The 26,891-nt window shown below is 37.9% G+C and overlaps 1 long non-coding RNA gene across 2 annotated transcripts in view; it reads right to left on the bottom strand.

The window, feature by feature from the left end:
* Positions 1–21,303: 21,303 nt before the first annotated feature.
* The window catches only part of LOC113942892, a 48,928-nt gene continuing 43,340 nt past the window's right edge, over positions 21,304–26,891 (bottom strand). For both annotated transcript variants that reach the window (XR_003526096.1, XR_003526098.1), the window contains exon 4: positions 21,304–21,397. This is a non-coding gene — a long non-coding RNA (uncharacterized LOC113942892). The remainder of the gene's footprint in view (positions 21,398–26,891) is intronic.

Genomic DNA, 26,891 nt, shown 5'->3' with positions numbered 1-26,891 from the left:
CAGAAACTGAACCTCATGATTAATGCAAGCCCTGAAAACTGAGTAATTAAAATTGACAGTCTAAAACAGCATATAGCTTGAAAATTACCCATCCAAAATATCCAGAGGAAATTTACGAATTCCAAATACAGGTGATGCAAACAATTCACTTCTTTTCCAAATAATTATGCAATCAGTTCAACTGGTATTGTCCAATCTCACACATCAATTCACGTTACATATCAACAGCCTGCTAACGTGCCACTAAGCCCAATGAACACTCATGTTTTGTGCATACTTAGGTAATTAAGGAATGCGCAGTGAAGAAGGAATCTCATTTCCCTGCTACACACAGGTGTGCCCCACAGAGAACTTTCACAACTGGTCTTTTATCACTGCAGTGTGAGAAACACCAGGAAGAGGAGGAACACTGGATGTGGGTTGCTGCCAAAAGTTCCACCATAAAATTACATTGTGAATCTGCCTTGCAAGACTAAAGAACAACATTATAATACTGTTATGATAAACATGACATAACTCAGGAAAAATGCTTTTCACAAATTAAGTGTCAAGTGTCTCCTCCTTGAGACATAATCAATGCAATTGTGGAGTAGTTGAAAGGCAGGCTGCAGGCATTTAGCCTCTTGAAGGATAGCTTTGAAGAAGGGTTCCAAATAATCACGTGGGTATCCTGCTTGCTAATTCTTATTGATAGATTAAAAACTAAGTGAATAATTGCATTTATGCTGGCAAAATATCAGTCACCTCCTCTGGCTGATGCTTTACAGGTAAGCAAGAGGAGACTTCTGTGATTTTGTAGTGTTATGCCAGCAAAATTAGTCTGGAAATATAAAGTGCCAGATTGCAATTTATAAAGTTATTTCACTTTTGAGTGAACTCTGAAACTTTGCAGGGAGTTACTGGAGAGCTGACATGCGCAAGAAACAGTGGACTGAACTTCTGGAAAAAATCATTGATTATTTCAGTGATCACCTAGAGAAAGACCTCAGACTACAATCCAACTTCCCTTTAAGCTTATCTGAATGCAAAAATAATTACAAATGTATAACCATTGAAGAAATCTTTGTTTCCACTATTGACTTTCCAATTTTTAAGCTACTACTTTTGGCGGTTAGTCTAGGCTACATCTGCATGTATGTGCTTTTTCCCTGTGTTCTATCTTTTTTATACATGGGATTTTAAAAGATGTTATATACAATTGCATTCAGGTTTTGTCTACAATTTTGCAAAAGAAAATTTCTATTACTCAGAGATACATTTGTACCTGCAGAGGACCTAACATACAATGCTTCTACTTCATTGTTATTATATTGTCCTTATCACAGACATAAAAAACTTAATCAAATTCAGCAAAATTATGCCGGAATTGAAAAAAAAACCCACCTTATTTCCAATCCTTTATTCCTGTTTTGCACTGTTTTCCATGTACATAGAGAAACCTTAAGGTAGGACTGATAAGGCTAAACATCTATGGCTTAGAAGTATGAAGTACTGGTCTAAGTCAGTCACACAGAGCCTTTTGCAAACCATAAAAAAGAAAGGAACTTTTAAAACATGAATCATGTCCCATAGTAAGCATCCTCACAGGCCAAGTGAATTGCCTTCTGGGAATATCTGTTTTTCTTCGCAAATTTTAAGAGTAGGGGTGTCTACGTAGCAAAAGTCTGTGATGAATACTACTGGCAGGATTTCATTTCTAATTAAAAAGAAAACAAAAGTCTTCAAGAAAAATTTGTATTCACGTATTAGGAGCTTCTGTCTAGCAGTTTAACCTAAACAGAAAATCAAGATGGACAATCTGAAACATGGTGAGAAATAATGCAATTAAACAGATAGAAAGAAGCACAGTGCCATGAATATTTTAAAACCATCCCAAAACATTGTGGCTTCTTCAGGAAACCATCTAAACTAGGCAGTGTCACACATTATGTTCATACCTGCATTTCAGGTGGAAACTGTTTCAGATTGAACACAACCCTACCAAAGTCTTTCACAAAAAGTCCAGATAAACTGAAACTCAAACTCTATTAGTTTTTGCAGGTGGTCCTAAATTTTCCATTTGGGAACAGTGCAAAGATCAAAAGTATCAAATATCCCAGTGAGTTGAAGAGTCTGGAGTACAAGTCCTATGAGGAGCAGCTGAGGGAGCTGGAGGTGTTTAGTCCAGAGAAAAGGAGGCTCAAGGCAGATTTTATTGCTCTCTGCAACTACCTGAATGGAGATTGTAGGAAGGTGGGGTTCAGACTCTTCGTCCAGGTAATAACTGACAGGACAAGAGGAAATGGTATCAAGATGTGAGGAGCAAGGTTTAGAATAGATATTATGAAAAATTTCTTCACAGAAAGGTTTGTCAAGCACTGGAACAAGCTGTTCAGGGAAGCAGTCGAGACCCCATCCCTGAAGGTATAACTGAAGATATTTAAAAGATGTGTAGATGTGGCGCTTAGGGACATGGTTTAATGGTGGACTTCACAGTGGTTAATGGTTGGAATCAATTATCTTAGAGGTCTTTTCCAACCTAAACAACGCTATGATTCTAAGGGATTTTTCTCATGGTATCCAACAGCCTGGATGAAGTCAGGCAGTCACAAAGGCTTGACTAAGCTCAATTTAATTTGATTTCAGCTTTACTTTTTCTTTTCCCAAGAACCAAAGGTTTCTAAGAAATTCTGACAGTGGTGTATCGCGTTGGCATGATCAAGTTTTGGTAACGGGGGGCTACAGGGATGGCTTCTGTGAGAAGCTGCTAGAAGCTTCCTCCATGTCCATCAGAGACAATGCCAGCTGGTTCCAAGATGGACATGCTGCTGGTCAAGGCTGGACTAATTAGAAATGGTGATAATACCTCTGTGATAACATATTTAAGAAGGAAAGAAAAGTTATTGCACAGATGTATCTGTGGCCAGAGAAGAGTAGAGTGAGAATATGTGAGAGGAACAACTCTGCAGACAACCAAGGTCAGTGGAGAATGAGGGGGGAAAGGTGCTCCTGGCACCGGAGCTGAGATTCCCCTGAAGTCCGTGGTGAAGACCATTGGGAAGCATGCCCCTGCAGCTCATGAAGGAGACTCACCCCCACCAGTAGGTGGACGCCCAAAAGAGGGCTGTGAACCTGTGGGAAACCCATATTGGAGCAGGCTCCTGGCAGGCACCTGCAGACCCATGGAAAGAGGAGCACATGTCAGAGCAGGATTCTTGGTAGGACTTGTGACCCCGTGGGTGCCTGAAGGACTGCACCCTATGGAAGAGTAACCCATGTTGCAACAGTTCATGCAGAACTGTTGCCCATGGGATGGACTCACATTGGAGAATTTTGTGGAGGATTGTCTCCCATGGGAGGGACCCCAAGCTGGAGCAGGGGAAGGACTCTTCTCCCTGAGCAGTGGCAGGAACAACCTGTGATGAACTGACCATAACCTCCACTCCCCATCTCCCTGCACAGCTGAGGTGGAGGAGGTAGAGCTTGGGAAGGAGGAAGGGGTGGGGGAAAGGTAGGGTTTTTTAATTTTATTTCCAATTATCCTGCTCTGATTTTATTAGTAGTAAATTCAACTAATATCCCCAAGTTTAGTCTGTTTTACCCATGACGGTATTTCGTGAGTGATCCCTCCTGGGTCTTAACTCAACTCATGACCTTTTTGCTATATTTTGTCTCCCCTGTCCACTTGTGGAGGGGAGTGATAGAGCAGCTTTGGTGGGTGCCTGGTATCCAGCCAGGGTCAACCCACCACAAGTGGCCTAATAACTGGTGAAATTGGAGTAACTGCTTGAAGTAAACTACTCCAGCAATTAGGGTTCCCATATCAATGCAGGCCCAGAAATGAGGAAAGAGTTTATTCAGCCCCCTTTTTTGAGGAGTATGTGTGTCCTTCCAGGAAGAAAGATAAAGGGAGGCCATGAGCCTGAGAACATATACAAACATTGCTTTCTAGAAACATTAAAAATCTTGCTGCCTGCCAAACATAAAAGACATCAGCTACATTATACAATGTCCTTTTCAAGTCAAAGTGCCTAAAGCTTCTCTGTGTCTCTTTTCAGACCCATTAGATCAAGGTCCAATTGATTTTGATTGCTTCTTTAAATCCTTGACTTATCAAATGTCCAAGTATTGTCTTTTTACTGCTGTATTTTGCAGTCCAGTATCCTTCAGGGAGGCTTGACATGGATTGCTCCAGTTTGCAGTTAAAAGGGGCAGCAGTACCATGGATTGTGTGACCCTGCTATCTTCAGAAACCACCTTTCCTCAGATTGTAAACAAGAGCTTGCTGAGGATTTATTAGTGGATGTGCAGAGTAAACAAAAGCCTACAAGGATCGTGTCAGATTACACTACCTGCGAGTGGTGGTTTGCAAGGCTCTCTGAAGGAACCTACTGCACTTGTGAATTATTGCAAGCCTAGCAAAATCATGCAATGATGAGAGATTAAGAGGATACTGGGTAATAACTTGACAAATCATTCTACATCCTCCGCAGACATAACATGCTTAGTAATATCTGAATTTTTACGCTCCATCACTTTAAAATGGCTAGTTGTAAACACGACTAAAACTAAAAGGATTAACATTCTTTAGATATTTCACCTAAATCAGCTACTCCAAAGGAGGCATTTAGCCCAAGCATTTATCAGGTCTTCAACTTTTCTCTGTGACACAACACTCAGAAAAAATGGGAGCTACTTTTTAAAATTTGTTGCTTGTGAAAATGAAGGATTTATAACCCTAATTAGAGCCAAACACAGTACATTGCAGAAATTTACATTCAGAACAGCATTTTCAGCTTGAAACTTTAAACACCCTATATTCCTGGTCCTTCCTCAAATCAACATTATTGGCTAAAAAAATCATGAAAGTAGTGGTCATAACATATTCATGCCTTGCTCACACTTGGTGAATGCTCAATGAAGAAGGAACTACCTTTCTTTTTAAACACACCTTCTGAATTATGGTGTGTCCCGTGGATCACCTTTCACGGACATGTATATTTGTTCATTTGCTTTCTTAAGGAAGAGGTTCCAAAAATTAAGTCCATGTTAGGGAACATATAGAGCGCTTGCCCTAAAAATACCAAATAATCCCTTCTCATGCCTCCCCAGAACTAGAGCTGACCTGAATAGAATAATTCAGACTATTTTCTGGGAAATGCCTTAAACTATGACCCGTGGCATGATATTGACATAACCTATGTCTGCTCTGTGGACTCCAGGAGCATTTCCCAGTTTTGGTAACTGTCATTCCCTTCCCTACACAGACTCACATGTCCTAGTTCCCATGTATAAATACCAGTCAAAAAAAGAACATGCCAAAGTGAATGGCATTGACTTCCACTGGGAAATGAAGATGGATACTGGTGAATTGGGAAATGAAGACTAGACAATCAAATGTTATTTATTTATGGATCAAATATGAAAAGACCAGCACAAAAAAATTCCGTATATTCATACTATGTTTCCTTGAGCTCCAGATACTCATAAATCTGAGGAAAGAGTTAAAAATTTCATCCATTTCTGCTGCTGTTAACAGGGAATCAACTCAGCAACCTCTGTTCATTTTAGAAAGGGTCTATATGCAATAAAGGAACATAATCAGAGCAAAAAGGTTCAAAAAAGAAATTCTTAAGTCATTTTTTCACATGTTCTTCTACCTTTGGATAATGAGCATGCTATCCAAACAGCTGACTATACAAAACTGCCAATGCTGTGTTCCAGACAAATAGTGATGAGCAGCTAATCAGAAACTGACCTAAAATAAAACCTGCACAGTATTTTTTAGCCTTAAAAGTCTGTCTTGCCACTAGTTTGACTCTCTGAAATGTCTACCTTCATACCTGACTAGGAACTTTTCTCATGCGGGGTATGAACCAGCCCAAATTAAAGAAAACATAAGTAGTAATACCATATTATTCAGGGAGCTGCTGCAATCTTCCCTAGGGCTGTCATTCTCTGGGGGAAAGAGAAAACTTCCAACTTGCTGTGGTGTGAGGGACTCCAGGAGCCTGGTCAGGTGCCCCGCTGGAAGCACAAACTGTCAGGATCCTGAACACAGGAATGGTCAATGGAGAAAAGGAGCAAGAAAAATTAGGGTGGGGAAAGGAATAGAGCTGCCTAGTGAGATCTTAAACTCATAGCCCTTCTATCAATATTTGTCAGGGCCTGAGGCAGAAACAGGCTGCCCTGTTTCATGGTATTGCCCTGCACTCACCCTGTTCAGTACAAGGTCTCGGAGAAGGGAGAAAGCAGGACATTCCAGCCAAAACTCATCGTTAAAAGACAGACCCTATTACATTACCTCAGCTATATGGCTGTAGTCTCAGCCACGACTATGATCCCTCTGTGTTCACCTCAACTCAGCTCCATGGCTCTCCCAAAGTCAGGTGGGCTGCATGGTCTCCAGCCACAGGTCTGACACAGCTCCCAGACTCCCTGAAGCCAAGTTTGCCCTTTACTCTGAATTTGGCTACTAAGTTCATGCTTTTGGACTATGATAGATCACTGACTCACCTCCTGAGTGTCTTTTGGATGACAAGTATTCTTTGGAGGCATGTATAAATGGGAGACTGCTCCACATGTCTGCTCCAGAACAATTGGAGGAGACTAATGTGTTTTCATTGGTAAGAGAGCCGGGCAAATGTCTATGTACGAGATGTAAAATGATATTGAAATAACAAAGTGTTTACTTAAATTCACATTGTTCAAAAAAAGGCAATCTTATCTATTTTTTCTTTTCAGATAGGGTATTGACAGGTCCAGTTTTTTATTCAGTTCACATGAGACTTTAACATAACATCTAAACCTTATGCTGTTAAATTCCCAGAAATCATTTTTATGTGGCTAAAGAAAGGCATGGACACTAGAGATTTTAAGAAAATACAGTGGTGTTTATTTGATTTTCTTGTTACATAAATGGATTTTATGTACTGGAAAAGTAACTAATCTTGATAGATGTCCATGTGGTAATACAGCTGATGGTTACTGAAGCCAGACAATGTAAGCTTTCTCTTTCCAAGGCTCTTATTGGGGAACTGTACTGATACTTAAGTAAATAAAATGACAAAAAGAAAGGAGACAAAAACATAGAGATGATTAAGCTCAAATTAAAAATAAATCAACAGCAAGTCCTATTGAAATGTAACTCCAGAAGCTGCAGCACTGTCACAACATAACGCAAATGAAGAAAAATGCATTGATCTCTAGACACAAACATAACAATCATTTCTTCATATACATCATTTGGGCATTTAAAAGACATTTGTTTGGAATGCTTAAATTGATTCTGCTCATGAGATCATGTTGCAGCAATCTCCAAAAAACTGGTGAAGCTTATCAAAGTAGTTGATGGCTTACACTGGCCCACATATGATAGGGCAGTGTGAAATAACTTTCCCTACTTTGTCACCCTATGATTCAAAAATCATAATTCTCTACGTGTATCATTCGGATGTCTAACCAGAGAAAATCACTTATTTTCCCACATTTTTATATATGCTTTTTATTCCAACTTGAAAAAGAGCAATTTATTTTAACTCTAGAAGCATGCAGGATGCTACATCTTCAAAGCAAGAAAACACAATGTGGGGCTAAATGCTCAAATGTCCAGCACAAATCCACAGGTACATTAAAAAAAAAAAAAAAAAAAAAAAAGGAGAAAAATTGTTTTACACTGTATGCTTTATGTTCAAGACAGAAACAGAGAGGCCACACAACTACTGTGTTATTTGGGGAGGTTCTTGCGCTTTATCCATATCATCAGGCAGATCACTGAAAGACATAGGACACAGCAGCCTAGCCATATCACAGCAGTCTAGTCATTCTCTATTACTGTTAGAGCTAGAAAGGGTCCAATTTTCACAGGAGTAAAAGGTAAGAGCAAAGCTTCCAAGTGGAAAGACACAGGAGTAGATATCAGAAAGCCAATCTGAATATATATGGTGGAACTCTAATAAAAGCATATGAAAGCTACATCAATGCTACACTTGTTTATGAAGCATTTCATACAAAAGGTATTGAGAGGAATCTATGTCCTGCCAATTTAAAGTCTCTTTACTCTTCAAGTGCTGTTTTAAAGAATGCACTTTAGAATAAATTCAGCCTCATACAGCAATTCTGCAGGGAAAAATCAAAATACATTACTCCTTAATTATTTGTTTGCTTGAAGATACTAAAGAATCTTGGCCTAAATTGTGTAAATACAGAATTAATAAAGGTCCTATATCCCAAATATCTACTCTATATCAATGTTGCTGTAAGTCATACATACTCACACCACATTCAACATCAGACTTTGAGCTTGCAAACTTCTTAAAGCATCTAAATAGTTCCATGAAAGTCATGTGGAAATTGTTCTTTTAAATCTGTTCTCTTAATCATCAGCCCACTAGAGCATTAAGTTAAATTGCTTAGATAGTGACAGCTGCCACACAGACCTTAGTGCTGGTGCATCTCCAGTCCTGATATTGTGACTCTAAAGTTGCTTAAGACACTTGGGTTATTTCCTATTTCTTTTGGAAAATGCAAAGGAAACTTGAAGTTCCATCTCAGTGTTACCAGAGATGTTCATTTAATGACAGAAATTAGAGACTGAAATAGTATCTTAGGTCATTTTATCATGCAGAAACATTTTACAATAGCTCAGGCCTCTTAAAGAGCACTGCAAATGTTATCAACAAGCATAAGTGGAAGCCCTTTCCTTGAATACCTGACCATTTTCTGTACCTCTTAATGTATTTATTTTAAGCAATGAGTACAGCTACAGCAGCTAAATTAAATTTCATTGAAAGAACACATTTAATACAATGGGTAAACAATGTATATGGACACAAAAGTAAATAACAGGTTTGTTGCTCCTTCTGTGTTGATTATGAAAGACATTAAAAGCAAGGTTGGAAGCGGAAGAAAGATGGGAAGCTTAGATGAAGATAAACAAATGTCGACTAGTTGAAGAGTGGCAAAAGCAATGAAACAGTAATGATAACAGGAAGTGTGGTATCAATGCCAGTAACACACATTGTATGACACGGATAGGCCATATGATGAGAGCACTGTCCTGTTAGCACTACTGAAGCACAGCCTAAGTGTCCACATTCATGTAGTCGCAGGACAGGTTTCACAGGTTATAATAGTTCTGGATCCTGATAATGCAGTCAACCAGCTGATGAGTGAGAGCTATGGACTGGCTGACAGGAAGACGCTGCTTCCTGAACTCCTGTGGGGATGTGTTTAGTTCATGGCCTGCGAGATATCTGAAGCCTATTGAGATAGTGCATCAGCCCACCCTCCCTTGTGCCTGCAGCCCTCCCTGGTACAAGAAAAAAGTTCGTGGTCTGCCTTTCCCCACTGGTGGGCACCACTTTCATGCACTGTGTTTTCTTACTCCTGCGTGCCAGTAGATCTATGTCAATCATATATGATATTTACTTTTAGTGTGGAATAATGCAGAAGAAATTATCATTGTATTCAGCTGTGATACAGCTTTCCTTCTTAGTGATTTAACATAATAAAATTATTTAAAATTATAGCAATGCTTTGGCTTTTTGGTAGTTACAATGCAGTGCAGTACCATCAACTTGGAAGGTAGATCTACTACCCACTTTGCACATAAAACCACAAAAGAATGACTGTATCAGAGACACTCAAATCTATATACACCTGCCAACTAGGACTTTTCCAGGTGCTTTTAAAACCGTAAGCATAAAATCTCTAAAACCAAAAATGAATAGTTAAAAGTTTCAACCTTCATAAGCAGCAGAATGCTTTGATCAGATCTTGTTTGTGATTGTGATAATTATATAGGAAAATATGTCAGTGCAAATGTTTGAAAAACAAAAGACATCAAAGCACCTAAGAAGTCCTGTTTGGTTATTTGCTTTAGAAGTGTCCCTGACAATATTTCTGTTGGTAACAGCCCATCTCTCAAATGGCTAACTAAATATCTGAAATAATTATAACAGAGACATGGACAAGCTATAGCACAAATATTAAAGGCATAGAATTCAAAGCAAATAGCATTATAGGAAGCAAATAAAAAAATTGTTGTTTCATTACACACAACTTGATTAACCACTGGTTCAAATCATGATATATGCGGATAGTCATTATATCATAACTTGTCAAAAAATGCAATTATTGAAGGAAATGGAGCAGCTATAGAAAGAGAAAGTTAGTCTGAAGTATTTAACCTGCTAGTCAGGAATCATTTTTAAAAGATTTGGTTATGCAAATTTTTCAAATGTTTCATAAATGTTGCATGTTGTATTCATAGCGCTCAGAAAAAGTCAATTTAAGTAGCATCAGTTTGCTAAAGGGGAGGAAGTTGTATTATATCCAATAAGGACATGAAACAGTTGAGAGTGACAGAAGGCAATAAAGATGTTAGGTGGGTGGTTTAAAGTAGTTTTTGCCTACAGGAGAGTGAGAATCACTGATAGTTGGGTACTTTCAAGGGAGAGCATAGAAGAAATGAGACCGATTATACAATTACTCTAATGTTATGCAACTCAGAAAAGGTCAAAATGTAATCATAACAAGAGGTATGCCTTATCTAGTTTTCCATTTAAATATTTCATTTGCCATTTAAATATTGCACATTTGTTGTGCAGCAGCGTGGGCTAGTGAGAGGAAAAGCTGTTCCTTACACTGGATGACCCATTTGCAACCTGTTTTGCCATTATATGACTGAGAAGGCAGTCTTAACTTTAGCTTTTGGTCTGTGACACTTTGGAAAACGCAGTTGGCAGAGAGTGATGTTTTTCTTGAAGGGATTATTTCTTTGGGTTGGGTTCCCCCCTCCGCCCCACCCCCCGTGGCTGGTCAAATTAAATTAAGTTGTTTTGCTGAAGGAAAGGGAATTATTTTTTTTAATTCTTTGCACTCAAAGTTGGTTAGTTCTGCAGCTCTATGCAAATCTAATAGGGAGAATAGAAAAAGAATTCTTTAGGGTGGATGATGATGAGTAATTTCCGCCTTTAGAGAAGCCTTAGTGAACCACCCATGGGTGGTTCCTTCTGGTATATGTTAGGTATGAGAGAAAACATCAGAAAAAGCAAAAAGCTGGATTTAGCATGACAACTTCAGGCAGGAATTCTGTTTGTGTTTTTGCCTAGCAAATAAATTTGTACATACATAGAATCATAGAACATTAAGGGGTTGGAATGGACCTTAGATCATCTAGTCCTAGCCCTTCCTTTCATGAGCAGGGACAACTCCCATTTGATCAGGTTGTTTAAGGGCCTGGCATTGAACACTGCCAGGGCTGGGGACAAGGATGTCATGTGGGACAGTGCCAAATGCTTTGCGTAAGTCCAGGTAGACAGTCTGCCCCTATTCACCAGTGTTGTAGCCCCAACATAGAAGGTCACCAAATTTGTCAGGCACGATTTGTCCTTTGTAAAGCCATGTTGGTTGTTACCAATCACCTCCTTGTTTTCCATGTGCCTAACTCCTCTATAGTTCTCCGAGTCTTCTGCTCTCCCCTTTTTAAAAATGGGGGTAATATTTCCCTTTTTCCAGTCATTAGGGACTTCACCTGACTGCTGCAATTTTTCAGAATTAATGGATAGTGGCTTAGCAACTTCATCTGCCAGTTCCCTCAGTTCCCAATTTCCTTGGGTCCCAGGAACCTGTGCACATTGAGGTTCCCTAGATGGTCTTGAACCTGATCTTCTCCTACACTGGGGTTAGGGTCTTCATTTTCCCAGTCCCTCCATTTGCCTTTTTTGATCTGGATGGCCTGGACAGAGCACTTGCCATTGAAGACTGAGGCATAGAAGTCATCGATAACCTCAGCCTTTCTTGTCCAGGGTAGCCAAGTCTCCCATTTCCTTCTGGAGAGGGCCCACATTATCCCTACTCTTTCTCTTGCTTGCAACATATCTATAGAAGTCCTTTCTGTTATACTTATATACCAGGGATATCCCTGGTCAGACTCAGTTCTAACTGGGCCTTGTCTTCCCTAACCTTGTCTATAGGTTCCTGTACAATTCCCCTGTATTCCTCCCAGGCCACCTGTCCTTGTTTCCACTTCCAGAAAGCTTTTTTTTTTTTACTCTGAGTTTGCTCAGCAGCTACTTGCTCATCCATGGAGGACTCTTGGCATTTTTGCCCAATTTCCCCCTTGATAGGATCCATTGCTCTTGAGCTTGGAGAAGATCCTTGTATATCAGGCAGCATTCATGGTCCCCTCTGCCCTTCAGGGCTCTATCCCATGGGACTCTACCGAGTAGGTCCTTGAAGAGGCCTAAGTCTGCTCTTCTGAAGTCCAGGGCAGTGAGCTTGCTGCGTGCCCTTCTCACTGTCCTGAGGATCTCAAATTCCATCATCTCATGGTCACTGCAGCCAAGGCTGCCTTGGAGCACTACATTCCTTACCTGCTCCTCCCTGTTGGGAGTAAAAGGTCCAGTGTAGTACCTCTTCTTGTCAGTTCCTCAACAACTCGTGTACGGAAGTTGTCATTGACCCACTCAAGGAACCTCTGGGATTGCTTTTGCCCTGCCATGTTGTCTCTCCAACAGATGTTGGTGTGGTTGAAACCCCCCATGAGGACCTGTTTTATATTCTGCTAATATTCTGTCAAGTACAGTAGTGCTGAGTGTTACCTTTCCTTCTAACCATTTATACCTAAGGTGTTGCTTCACATGACACCATACACTAAAATTAAATCTAATATAGCTCAGACAAACTAAAGCAATGTGGTCTGTGTAGGAACATTTACAGAAAAGGCTTACATGGACAGGACCTATTAGCTAAGCACTAGCATTTCCTCTCTGGCCATGGCCCTGGAACATTCTCCAATGTGTGCAGAGCCAGGGTTGTGCTTCCAGGTGTCTGCCCTGCTATCCTGTCTTGAGTGGCAGTCTTACCCATTCCCAGTAGCAAGTCAGTCTTTTCTTTTTTCTTTCTTCCTCTTTCATGTTAACTCTTGCTACTAGTACTTCTGATAACGTGAAAAAAAAAAAATCAAAACAAACAAAGAACCCAAACACCAAGAGATTATCTGAGGTTAATCCATAACATATTTGGGGGAAAAGAATAAATTACCTTCAGTTAGCCTGTATATATACCAGAAAGCACCTCCATCCTTTTGTCTGGATAGAGGTCATCTCCCCATACCCCAGCTCTGATTCCTCAGTCCTAGCTCAAGGGCAGTCTGGGGAAAAAAAGGATACTTACATCTATAAAAGTGGAATCTCTATAGCAAAAAAGTAGCAAGATTTGAGGTGACGAGATTAATGTTTTCATTTTTAAAGTGGACAAAGAGATATTGAGAAGGGATAGATAGGGTGAATTCTAGGGGACACTATCAAATGGTAAAATTACATGTATTTTCTGACATGATACCATAATTTACTTCTGGAGGAGAAGGCTAGTAAACCCACTGGCAAGTATCTGAGAAAGGCCCGACACCCTTTAAATGCTGCTCAAAGTCAATGTTCCTTTAAGCAGATGTATATCTGATTGCAGAATCAGAGTCTACACTGTTCGTGTAACCGTGGAGAATGTCAATGACTTTCTGAAGGACTTCAGTTTATTATGACTGAACTCATAAGTTTAAATGTTTTTTAAACAAATGGCTTTAGCATAAGTATGTTTTTGTCCAAGCAGAGGCTCGCTTTTAGCTTAGGGTCTTTCAGTGCTTTCTTAAGTATGATGACATTGGGTCAGATTTATCAGATAAGAGTAAAATTAACAAAAAACAATACTTGGGGTGCCAAGTAAGAGGCTTTCAGGTAATGAGATTGCTAGTTAATAATTAATCACCGATTTGTTAGATAAACTTAAACAGAACTTATTGCAGGTTAAGTCAGGAATATGAAGATTAGGTCCTCAGTAAAAATAGAATAGCAAGAACAAGAAAAATCAAAAATTTATATCCATTATTCCTACAAATCTTTCCTTTCAGTCTAAGGCTGAAATCTGTACTCATAAACCACCTTAACAAAGAAAAACATATTATAAAATCCCTCTGTTCATCGACAATGTGTGAAAAAGATGCCTTCTGAATGAATCTAAACGTGTGATATTACTGACAGACAAAAATGGATAAATAGTATTATAACTAGAGGAAAACATATATGTTAAAAATGGGGTGCTAACCAAATGCTTTAATATTTTAATGAATTATTATTTTCCAGAGCTAAAGGTAAAAAAGAAAATTAATATTCTTGTATATAGAAATAGAAATTTTGAATACAGAAGCTGGAAGAAATATGAATAGGCTATAATATTCATCCTACTGTTCAAAAATATTAAAATATGCACAATTCCTGTAATACAATATAATTTCATGGCAAAGAAATTTGTTTCTATAATAATATTATGATGCACTGTTAAGAGTTACTACTGAAAAATTAGCTTACAAAACATGGCTTCAGTTTATGGGGAAAACATTGACTTTAACTTACTAGCTCACACATAATTAGATTGTTAGCCCTGATAGAGATTATTAGGTATTCCCTCTGAAATGAATATGGAGGGTTAAACATGGTAAAGAAGCTGCCGCTGGACTAGTTCTAGTGCCACCATAATAGCTGAAACAATCACAGGGACTTTTCTAGAGACATGTATGGAAACAAGAAGTGATATTGGATGAGATAGCAGGCGTAAAGTTTTCACAATCTTTTAGTAATTCTTTTAGCAATCTTCACATCTATATTAAAATCATAATAATACCAGCTTCTGTTGAAGACATGGTTGAGACCAGTTCTCCTTCATCAGCTTTTCTCCCAAACCCATAACCTAAACACCTGAAAACAGTACTACCTAACATTTATATATGAAAAAAAGCCCATTGCAGTTCTCTGAATGAAAAACTGTCCATAATTTACCCCAAGTACATAGAATCATTTTGTTTGAAAAAGACCTCTAAGATCAGAGTCCAACAATTAACCCAGCACTACCAAGTCCACCACTAAACCATCTCCCCAAGCACCATATTTTAAAATATTTTAAAAAAGCACATCTTTTAAATGCCTCCAGGGATAGCAACTCAACTATTTGCCTGGGCAGCCTGTTCTAATGCTTGACAACCCTGTCAGGGAAGAAACTTTTCCTAATATCCAATCTAAATCTCCTTTGATGCAGTCTGAGGCCATTTCCTCTTGTCTTATCACTTGTTACCTGAAGAAGAGAATGTCCCTCAACTGGCTACAACCTCCTTTGAGGTAGTTGTAGAGAGCAATAAGGTTCCCCCGAGCCTCTTTTTCTCCTGGCTAAACAATCTCAGCTCCCTCACCACTTCTCATAAGACTCTTCACCAGCTTTGTTGTCCTTCTTTGAAGTCTTTCCTATTGAAGGAGCTGTGTGTGAACCATGAATGTTTTAAACACTGCTCAATACTACAAGTCCCACCTCCTGTCTTCTTGCCTTCCCTGCCTCAGGCAAGCAGTCAGTTTTCAAGAGAGCAGTTCAAACATCAACCAGAGACAACTTCATTTAGTTAAGGTTCTCCTCCACTTGCTGTTCACATTCAAAGTGAGATCTAATCTGTGAGGAGATGTAAACTCTGGACAATTGATAAGATATGATGAAATGCTTAACAAATGGCCTCACTTGTGTTGTCCAGTTTGTATGATAAAATCTTAAATCTGTGAAAGTAATTGCTTCTGACATCTTCAGCTAGGCAATAGGCTGCCCAAACAGTGCTGTTCAGTCACAAATTCTGAGGCTATAGAAGTGAGAAAAGCAGAGTGTAGATAGAAATTAAAAGCCTACTTATGATAAACAGCCTGGGTTCTTCTCTTAAACTCCAGATTTTTGTGAGCAGAGAGGAGAAATCTGTTCATAACAGTTACCCTTTTGTGGTTTTGTATTTTTAGAAGTTGTTGTGGTCTTGTGATTAACAGCAAGAAATGGCCACAGGGTAATTGTAATATGTTAATGAAAACCCACTCTGTTCAACTTCCTTGAAGATTCTTTTTATAGATTTCACATTGAGGAGGAAATGAACCATAAAAAAATGTGCTACCTAGAAAATGATAAATCATTTACCACTTACCTCCTTTTTTTTTTTCCTTGCTGTATCACTCTCCAGCTTATTAAAACATTTAATTTATTCACTTGTCCTCCCTGTGTGTATCTTTATGGATTTTGCTTCTTCAGATAAAATCTGCAGGCATTATTTTCATACTTAAGCAACCACATTCTGTCATCTAAATGGCTTAATAAAATTCTTTCCAAAATTGCTTCACATGTGCAACACTCCTTAATTTATCTCATTTGTTGTCAGGAATAGGAACTATATGAGAACAATTTAGGAACCTTTTCTCTGGGTATCTAGTTTTATTTACTTGAGTTTGAAAATTTTGGCAAGAGTTCATCACCTGGAATAATGAATCACTGAATAAAGGGCAATTTGTCACTGTGGGAAAAATGCCAAAAAATACATAAATCCTTGAGGTTTTCCATCAGCAGTAAATGCCTACACTTCCAGAACTGGTGACTCAATATTTAAGTGTATATAAACTTGGCGAAGCAATTCCTTGGTTTTAGACATCATGAAGCAAAAAATTTAAGGTAGCCTCAGTAATCCCCTCAGGGAGAGCTAGGTGCTGATACAAACACACTACATCATAGCACAGATAGCATCATTTGACTGGTGCCTTTTCTATGTTCATGGCCTTTATTTAGTGATTACGCATTGATGGTTTTTGGTTGCATATGTCATGCACCAAGACTATATCATCAATAAACTTCTTTCAGTAAATGGACAATAATGAAATACCATAATCAAAGCAAAGTGGAATTCCTCGTAAACGGAACAAAAATTATTGAGTGTAGTCTCCTGAAAAAGGAAATATTCTGTCACCTCCTGCACTGTGATACTCCTATGGAAGCGAATGCCTCTCTTCTAAAAATCACAAGGTATAAAGATCTTGTGGTGCCTTCACTGTAGTGTTACGTATTCAATTAATTGTTTCCATACTATTGTGGACTCAGCTATCACTTTTATGAAGAAGCACAATGAGTTTTTTTCCTGGTAAGCCATGTCCTTGACTTTTCTTGCAATGTAAATGAAAGTTCAAAACACATAAGTAGCCTAGTAAGAACCTGAGATTGTCTATTTCAAGTAATTCAAACTAGCAGTCTGTGTTACTTAAGTAACCTCATATTTTACTTTACACTTTATTAAAATATACTTTGCAACACTGAAGGTACGTGTACCCACTGATTTAGCAGATACCGGGTTTCGGTACACAGCGATGTAAGTAATGTATGGACATAAAGCTGAACCTTCTTCTTTCCCATATTTTCCCATGCTATCCCAGAACCTCTTACACCTCGTTTGGTGTGCCCCATAGACCAGAGTGGTGATTGGTATGAGAACCAATATCTCATTTTGAAGATAGTGTGGGTTCAATAAACTAAGATATGCTGGAAAACAATGAAGCATAATCCATTTTTAAAACATACTGACTTCTGAGTTAGGTTCCTAGATGACTTACAGGTCTATGTAAATTTAATTTTCTATTTTTTGTTACCTCCCTCACTAGCTCACTCAGCCTGTTCACCCATATACTGTACCTTCCTTCTTTCATCAGCTTACTCAGTGTGCTAGGCAGTAAACTGTTTGTCATAGGGTACCTGTCATTTCTTATATATCCGTAGAATGCCTCAGCTCTGCCAGAGATTACATATGGTACTGTAATGTAAGTGCTATAACTCAGAGGAATGTAAAAATAAAATCTGGTACATCTGTGTTACATATAATGATGTTTTATTTTCTTTACATGCTCATTATACTCTAACTAAATGTGTCAAAAATTAAGTGAACAGTGCTCAGATCTGCAAGGATTATACCAAGGGATGTGATAAAATCCTTAGCTGGTACAGAATTCACTTCATGGAAGACAAAATATTTAAGTGTCATTGGTTATTTTAATTGTACTGTGAATTATTCCATAGAAATAAGTAATATATTTATATGCAGAAACTGCTTCTGCCAATATTAACTAATTACCACATTTCTCCCCACTCCACCCCTAAATCTTGATTATACATTTCAGTTCACCATCTCTTGTTTATCAGCCCTTCTCTATGTCTCCTTACCATGCTCCACTAGAACCTCTTTCTTCTTTCCAGCTCAGTAGCCCTTGTTTAAACTTTATTGAAAGAGTTTCCTTTTTGTTTTGAGAACACAGGGATGTCCATTGACTGAGTCCCACAGCACCCTCTGTGCAAACTCTATCCAGGCATTCCTGTCCCTCTCCTTCTCCTCTTCCCATTACCTATATTAGCTCATTACTGATGGATTACCCATACAGAATGTTTAAGCATATCAATATCAAAAATATGGAGCTACTGCTCCAAAAGTTATTACTAGTGCATTTTGGGGACTTCTAACATGATGCAATCTTTTAGACGGTCCACTAGACTATAGACCATGACACTTGCCTCTCTCTTGTATGATGTTTAGCCAAGCCATTTTGTCTCTGCTTTAATTTCACCATTTCGACAAAGTACTTTGAATTCTCAGGATGAAAAACATTATAAGATAGCTAATTTTCTTTGGGGAGCATACTAGTTCATAGCTAAGTATGTAACAAAATAATTAAACCAGAGTCTGTCATTATATTCTGCTTTCCTCACATCCCTTGCTCTCAATACCTATATTAGCCTAGAAATGTGTCGATTTTTTTCTTCTTTAAAAGCATATTAGAGTAAATATTGATCTCTTAGGTGTTGAAAACCTTTTCCTTCACTACGTATAGCAAGCCTCTCTGTTTCCAGGTTACAAACCTCAGTTGTCTAAAGGGAGATCAAATTAATTTTGGGCTCAGTGGATAGGCCAATCCTATCATGACAGGCAAAATCTTTGTAAAATGTCCCAGCTCAGCACAAGATACACTTGCTTAAGAATGGTTTAGTTCAGCTAAAGCCTCCTCCTAGCTTGTTTCACTGCTTTATGCCCTGACCAAGGAACAGGTAAGCAAAGATGCAGTGGTCTATCATACCAGAGTAATCCAGCTTTTGCTGGATTTTATGATATTAGCATGAAATGTCTACTATTCTAATGAAACCTTGTTTGGGTTTTCTGAAGAGGGTTTTAGTTATTACTCCAACAACCAAGGGAAAAAAAGTAAAGATTCCAGTCATGATTTGACACTTGAAGCAGATGTACTCCAGAGGAGAACTAGAACACATTAAGTGCTCTCCTATAATTTCTGATATCCATGGTGGCTGTCACCCACTAGCTGAAGCTCATAAAAATTTATCAGCACTTGACAATGCACTTGGAAAGACTGAATTCTCTGGAAATATGCTTCACTGAGGAAACACAGGAAAGTTGGATTGCTTACAATGAAGTGATTGAAATGACTGCCAAGAAAAACGCATGCAGGTTTCATTATAACTATTAATCTAATAGGTTCACATTGTACTCTCTATTTAAATCAGAAACATATCTACAATTTCCCACACTTATACTACTATTAGCTTTAGGTGAAGAAAGGAAAAAACAGATGAGGCATCAGGCTTGAGACTGCAAGCACTGTGTGTAACCTAGAAGCAACTGTGGCCATTTTTTTTTCAAAGCAAAACAGAAATAGAAACAAACAAAACCTTCTATAACTCCCCAGCCAATTTGCTTTCCATACAACAGGCTGCACTCGTTGTCTGTTCCAACCACTGCTGCAGACAGGCAGCCAACCACTGGATTTCCATCTCCATTACCCTTGTCTTGCCATTCTCTGCCTGATTTTCTCTCTACAAAACTAAAGGAAAGATTGGAGCTGAAAACCTGGTGCCAAATATCAAAATCATTTCCAGTTCACCTCTGATGTGACTGTTCAAAACACAAGAAAATAGGAATTGAAGGGTTTACATGTATCAGTGTGTCCAGAACTGCAGTCATGGGCTACCATATTAGAAATGTCTTTTTGTCTATCTTCTATATTATTCCATAAAATACCTATACCCTAAGCCATGCCTATGGCACATACAGTCAGCTACCAAAACTGTCTTACACCCTGCAACAGACTTGAGTTCTTTCATAAAAAGGTAAGGTCCATAATGTGCCACAAAGTAAAGAGATCAAGGGTTTTTTCTAGTATCTAGCAGAAAGGGATTTTTCAAATAAAATTTCTACAAAATGCTGGGAAGCAAGTGAAGTTCCATGGTACTGGAAAATGTTTAAAAAATACCACTTAGGTGGTCAATCTTAGCCATAGGAAAAACACTTCCTGACCCCAAATCTGGTCACTGGTTTAATCCTGAGTTTGTGAGCAATATATATGAATTAGACATGTATGAATTTAATGCCACTAAAAACACTTTTTACATCTCTACCTCCATTGCCCAGAGGCAGGTGAAAAAAGAACTCACATTATGGATCAAAGAAGGAAAATTCTTTCTAGCCCCCAAAAATAATCACTGTAAACCCTGAAGCATGGGATTAGTATAATATAAATACAGTATATACAATATATATTACACCACTTTTTAAATTCAAACCTCTATTAACTCTCTTGTCACAGATATTAAGCAAATTAAAGTCTTAGCAAGTGTATTCAGTCACAGAATATTATCAATGCATTCTTGGAAAGCACTTCAGAAATTCTACTCTACAAAATAGTACTGCACCTTATGCTTTTAAACTGGGAGACCAGAGTATAGAAGATTGCTTCATAAAACCTATCATCTACTCCAAGCTACTAATTAAGATCCTAGTTTTAGGAGATGTTAAGTTACAGAAAAATCTAGCTCATAGGAGGATACTATTTTCCAGAAATATTACAAGTATTTTACTTTTGGAGATTTTGACTGAGGTTGCTGAGAGGTCCCTGGTGGTGCAGTACTGGTTCTTCAGTGTCAGATGCATCTTTGTAAATAGGATTATCTGCATTTAAATGTTTTTGGCAATCTGTCTTTTAATGAAGTTATGAGTCACAAGTCTTTTGGCATCCAGAAAATTCAGTACCCAAAATTATGGTGTTTCTGTGGTTTCCCATTTTCTGACAAGTGCAGTGATGGGGACAGGAGCAACTAGAGTCAGCCTAGATAAGATATTGTCAACAGGAACCCAGCTGGCGCTTTTCAAACATGTTTGTAATGGTCATGAAAGTACAACTTCTCTGCCTGGAAAGCAGCTTAAGGTTTTGATTATGAGTTATTGGCATTAGACTGAGACCCATTTGCCAGTCAGATCATCTCTTACTGTCATTCCTTGGCTTATGGTCATCCTGGTCCAACAGTTAAGGGGTTCCAGTAGGGAACCAGACTCTGTCAGTCTGCAAGACTCTACTAGATCTATTTATCACCCTGATTTTCAGTTGACCTTTGGGCCATTTTTAGTAACAGAGGCAGAGGTCTAGTTAGTGACACTTTTATTCCCAAAGGAGTCATATTTTCTTAATACACTGCTTTAATTTATGTAAATTGCCCAGGTGCCAACATGATGGCCAGTATAGCAGATCTGAAAGAAACAATCAAGGGACAATGAGTAATTGAACGACTTTGCTTAAATCACTATAAAAAAGTACCTGGCAGAATAACAGACAATTCTATAGCAATAAGCAACACAGAATCTCTTTTATCAGACTTCCTTATCACACACAGTTCAGCAGCTAGCTGGAAAGGCTTTATATACAAAACTAACTAAAAGCAATATTTAACAGAGAGTTATTTTCTATGTCACTGTAAATCATTGTTTAGCTTTATGCACTGAAACAGTGGAACTGAGTCTGTTATTTTCTGATGTTTGGATTTCTACAGTAAAGAATAGATGGAAGAGAACAAAGAGGGCATCTGACAAATATGACAGCCCAACTGTTATAGCCCGGAAGGAAAGAAGAAAGGAAGACAGAAAGGGAAAGAAATGGCAGTGCTATGCTACTAGTTGAGAGGTTTTTTTGTAGGCTATACAAGGTAATTGGTTGTAATGTGAATTATGCTTCCCAAGCCAAATGTGAGAGTGCTTAACAGACACAGAGGTCAATTATCTCTTAGTAGAGCCTGCTCAGAGAAAGAGGCTATTGCAATTAAAATACACTATTAAAAATGGTTAACCATTTTAGTATTTTAAATCACTACCCTTCTCAAAAAGCTGTGCGTAGTAATTCCTGTCATTGTATGCCTCACGGAATACTCTGTCCTTGGAAGAAAAAAATCATTAAAAATATTATTCCTCTGAGCTTCTTCTGGTATGAGCCTTGGAAATCTGAGGCTACTCAAATAAAGACATCAGAAACTTATTTCTAAGTATTGAATATTGCTCACTTCTAAGTACTGTATATGTTTAATTTATCAAAAAGGGAAATTTAGAGATAAAGAGTACCTAGGGGAAAAAGGTTGTTATTTGCAAATGTGATTCCAGTTCTCAGTGTTGACAATCTGTTATGGTGTTGCAGATTACAGGGCAGTCAGACTCAAGTCAGGACTCCATTTTTCTTCTCACCTTTAATATGACTGGACTTTGAAATAATTGGTCCTCTTGTATCTCTTTGAAGAACTCTACCTAATTTTTGTGACCTTTATTAAGAAAGTTAGATCGTTTTTGTTATAAACTTTTAAATATAAACTCTATTCAGGGTCATATGACATTTCATTTTGGACAGAAGTAGAATAAGCACTGCTCAAAAACACTGGCAAAAACTGTTTCAAAAGATATCTGATGCAAAAACAGACATACTTTTCTTATAATAGTGCATTTACTTAAAGCAACAGATATTTTTCAGGATGTTTGATCCCAGCCTTTTTGAAAAAAGAGCTTTGTACAGAAAAGTTCATGCCATTCTATGATGAGTGAAAAACAAGGTGGGGCTCTACCACTAAAAAAAATACGATAAAAAGTACTGAAAGTGTTGTTTCACATAAACAAAATGTAACTTCTCATCAAGTAATTAGCACAATAAAAGTAAGAGCTGTGGTAAACGATAGAGATATAATGAGCAATGAGACCCTTTCCCAACTGACACCAATAAATCACAAAGTTCTTTTTACGATGAACATTCTCAGCAAGGCTAAATATAGGATTTATTTAGCTATCACTTGAGAAATCACTTTGTTTGAGAGCTGCTAGTAGAAACAGGAAGTGATTATTCAAAATCACTAATATAAACATGAAAATACATTCTCTTCAATAAGAAGAAATCTACCCAGCAAATGAACCCTTCTTCATTTTCTAAGTAAAGTCAGTTGAGAGGTAGCATTTCTCCAAAAAGAGCTGGGTTTCCTTCCTTCAAAATACAGAAGATGCTTAAGCTGGACTTCCAGTTCAACACTGTATTATCTTGTCTACATTTTTGTTTGTTTTCTTTGCTATGTTCCCCTTCTGAGAGATAGTTTCACTGATCTTCAATGAATTTTGTAACAGTGAAATCCATTATTTTACACACAATTTCAAAAATGGTAGCTTTGAGTTTACATTTTCTGCAGCACATTCCAATTTAACATGTTGAATATGCACTTGTCAGAGTATTGCAGCATGCACAAAGATTCTTACAAGCACAATTACCTCTGATGTATTCATGACTGCACAAATACTTCGTTCCTTAGTAAAACTCTTATTCTTGCAGAGTTTGAAAAATTTATTTTGGAAGACAGTAGTTGTTCGCATTTGGTTTTAGGGGAATTTTTTTCCTTTCTGAAAAGGCAACATTATTTTGAAGATTATTCGGTTCTACTCTAAGGTAAAGGTAAAATCATACTACTAGAAACAACTTCCTAAACGTAAATTTGTGGTGGAATTTCAGACATTGAACATGTTCCTTAAAATCCTCTTATTCAGGCATTTATACTTGGAATATATATACCTGTTGCTTGCTTGCTTACTTGTTTGTATAACTAGCTAGGCCTTTGTGATAATTTATTATTTAAGAATTTTGTATAGTTTTCTGTGAGTGTTCAACTAGGTCTTATAAACAGAGAAAAACATATAAATAAACTAGAAAACACTACATGTTGGTCCAGCTTCCTGGATCAACATACCAGCAACTCTCTGGAATATAAGCCAACTAACTAGTGTAGAATCCATTAAAATTTTTGAGAAGTTTTAGCAGACCGTGGTATTTTTCTGGTTCAGACATCTATAGAACCATTTTCTACTTTAATGGTTGACATCGTCAGCTGCTTTACACATGACCACTTCTCCTAAACACTAGCAGAGAGGTGAAAAGGATCACACTTTTTTTCCAGCATAGGCTCAATGGCTGTTCAGGACTAACAATTAATAATTGTTGTCTCTGAGAACAATGGAAAACACTATATATTTTTTTCTTCATCATCTGCATTTTTAATTTGCTTTGCAGAACAAGTCTGCAAATGACCCAGGCAGGACTCAAGGGTATTATCCTGAACTACAGAGGCTGTGTTTATCCCAGTAGCAAAGAATATGCAAACAATCTCACGGTTTTCTCCTGTTTCAAAAAGAGGTTAAAATTGTCAGTGCATTGTATGGCTCACAACAGTCATGTTAGACCCCAACAGCACTGACTTCAAGGGCTTGGATGAAAACAGTAAATGGATGAAGATATCTCCTAGAGGAACAAATGAATCTTTGAGGAGACAGAAGGACCCTTAAAATCCTTGATGTCTTTATATCATCCTCTTGCAAGAAAAATACATTGGATACACATAGGCTTATGATAGATACGAGGATATACATAAGGTTAAGACATCCCAAAATTAATCTGGCTAAAACTTTCCTTCTATCCACAGCTGCCTGTGTAACCCAAACTTCCACGATTCCTTGGCTTATTGTAATCCTTTGTAGCATGACACAACAATATGAAAGAGTCTTCTTTTACCAAAATGGTATACACAGTTGAGAAGTCCACTTGCTCAGCATCACAGACCACAGAGGATGCACAGCTCTTGCTGCTCTCACTCTCTGATGAACACAGTCAAATCCAAGGTTTCAGAAACCTTTGCAGAATAGCCCGGCTCACCTACATGACTATCCCTGTTCACAGCCCTGACCTTATTGCCCCAGAGCAAAGAAATTGTTAACCTTGAGAGAGAAACACATTTCCTAAAGACAGGGAACTAGTACATGACACTGAAGTTCACGTCTGGAAGAGATCAAGACACAATAAAATCTCAGTTGTTCCGGTGCAAACAGCTAAACTTACTTTTTGAATTACCTTTCCACCTGTGTATTTCAGGGTCTACATCCCACTAATTTGGTAAAGAATCAGGGAACAAGACAAAGAAAACATTTCTTCCTTCATATTTTTACTAGTCTAGGAACATATTAGAATACTCTAGAAGACCACAAGAGCCTCAGGGAAGGTGGGTGGAAATTTAGTAACACTGAATATTCTCAGTCTAATAATTGTCCTCAAGAGGTATTTCTTACAACTGAAGCCATATCATATTACTTGATATTTAGTTTGTCTGTTTAGGGAGGATACAAGAGTTGTTTTGTTTGAAGTGTTAGTTGACTACATAGAGTACAATGAAAGTAGTTGAGTTTGCTAATTTGAAATAAGTCCTAAAGACTTTAATATTCCTTGCACTATAGCAACACAGAAAGTCATTCCTATTTAATTAGTTAGGCCAAAGTATTTGCAAAACAATTAAGAATGTAATTTAATTTTGGTGTTTGGTAAACATCCAGGGATTCATTCATTCTGAACTTATGACCTACATGTTGAGTTTACTTTGCAAAGTATCATTAAACCAGTCAGTTAGAACTCACAATTAAAATGCATGACATGGAAAACTTAATAAGTATACAAATTAGAAATATGTGTGGGTTTGTTGTTTTTTTTTTTTAAAGTCTTCATAACTTAAGAAATTAACTGTATGGTCAAATCAAAATGGTGTCAAGGAAGTCCCTTTTGAAGGAAGTCCCTTTGAAACATTTCCATAAAGCCTGAGGCATTTAGCTCTTTAAGAAATTATTTTCCATGTTGCATCCTCTTTCCCATGGAAAGACTAATTCAGTGTTCAGGTTCCAGTAGGGCATTGTGCCTAGACAAACAGCTTCCACCAGTGCCTTTCAGGGTAGATATAGGAGTGATAGCAGTATCACTGACTATATGCTACAGTCAGCCTGTTCCTGTGAAGAGAAGTTTCAGATGGCAATTGGCAATTCAGCCTAGACACACAGGCACAGCAGCAGCTCATCAGCCAGGTCAAAATTATTATGTATCATGCCTACATTACTACACACAAAAAAAAGCTATGTAAAAGGACACCACATTTACTCTTACAGGGATTAGGAAATGCCAGAATTAAGGTTGTCTATCCAACCTTTTTTCCCCTCTTCTGTATATGTATTATGATTGTCTTTACTCACATGTTCATACACTTTCCTCCCCATGGGACTTCCTGGTACAGTCTCTAAATGGGTGATTATTTAAATTTTCATTTCATCTTCCTCATTGGTTATTTGAACTTATTTAATGACTATTAAAACCTGCAGTGATTATAAAATTATTCATCCCTTCCAATTCCTCGTTAGGTTACTCACAGTCATGTCTAAATCCTTCTCAAGCACCAATCTTTTCAACATCCCGAAGGGATGAAGAGATGAAGAGTCCATCTTATAGCAGAAAAAAAAGGAGAGTAAGGCCAAAATTGTCCAATTTGTCCATTAGTTTTCTGTGCCCAACATGAAACATCAATTCATCATGTATTTTACAGTTCTTTATATACTCAAATTATAGTTCCACTCAAGTCTAGATGCAACTGTGAGTGCTGAACAAGAGACCTCTTCTCTGCCCGCAGTTTCTAATTTTGTTCACTTTTCCCCTTCCACCTTCTGCATTCAATAGGACAGATCACTAAAAGAAGAGGAGCACTCTGAGCACAGCAAAAAAACACAGACTCTTACTCTCAGCTCCCCTTCTGCCTCCTCAGTGGTGAAGTCAGACACTTCACAGACAGATCAAGTATGAGTATTAAAAATCCAAATTATGCTAAAGACTGGGATCAAAGTTACACTTTAAAAACAAAATAAAGTT

Source organism: Corapipo altera, unplaced genomic scaffold, assembly GCF_003945725.1.
Source record: "Corapipo altera isolate COAL_440 unplaced genomic scaffold, ASM394572v1 2b, whole genome shotgun sequence".
NCBI lineage: Eukaryota > Metazoa > Chordata > Aves > Passeriformes > Pipridae > Corapipo > Corapipo altera.
The sequence above is the reverse complement of the archived record's forward strand: the minus strand, read 5'-3'. Positions and strand labels throughout refer to the sequence as shown.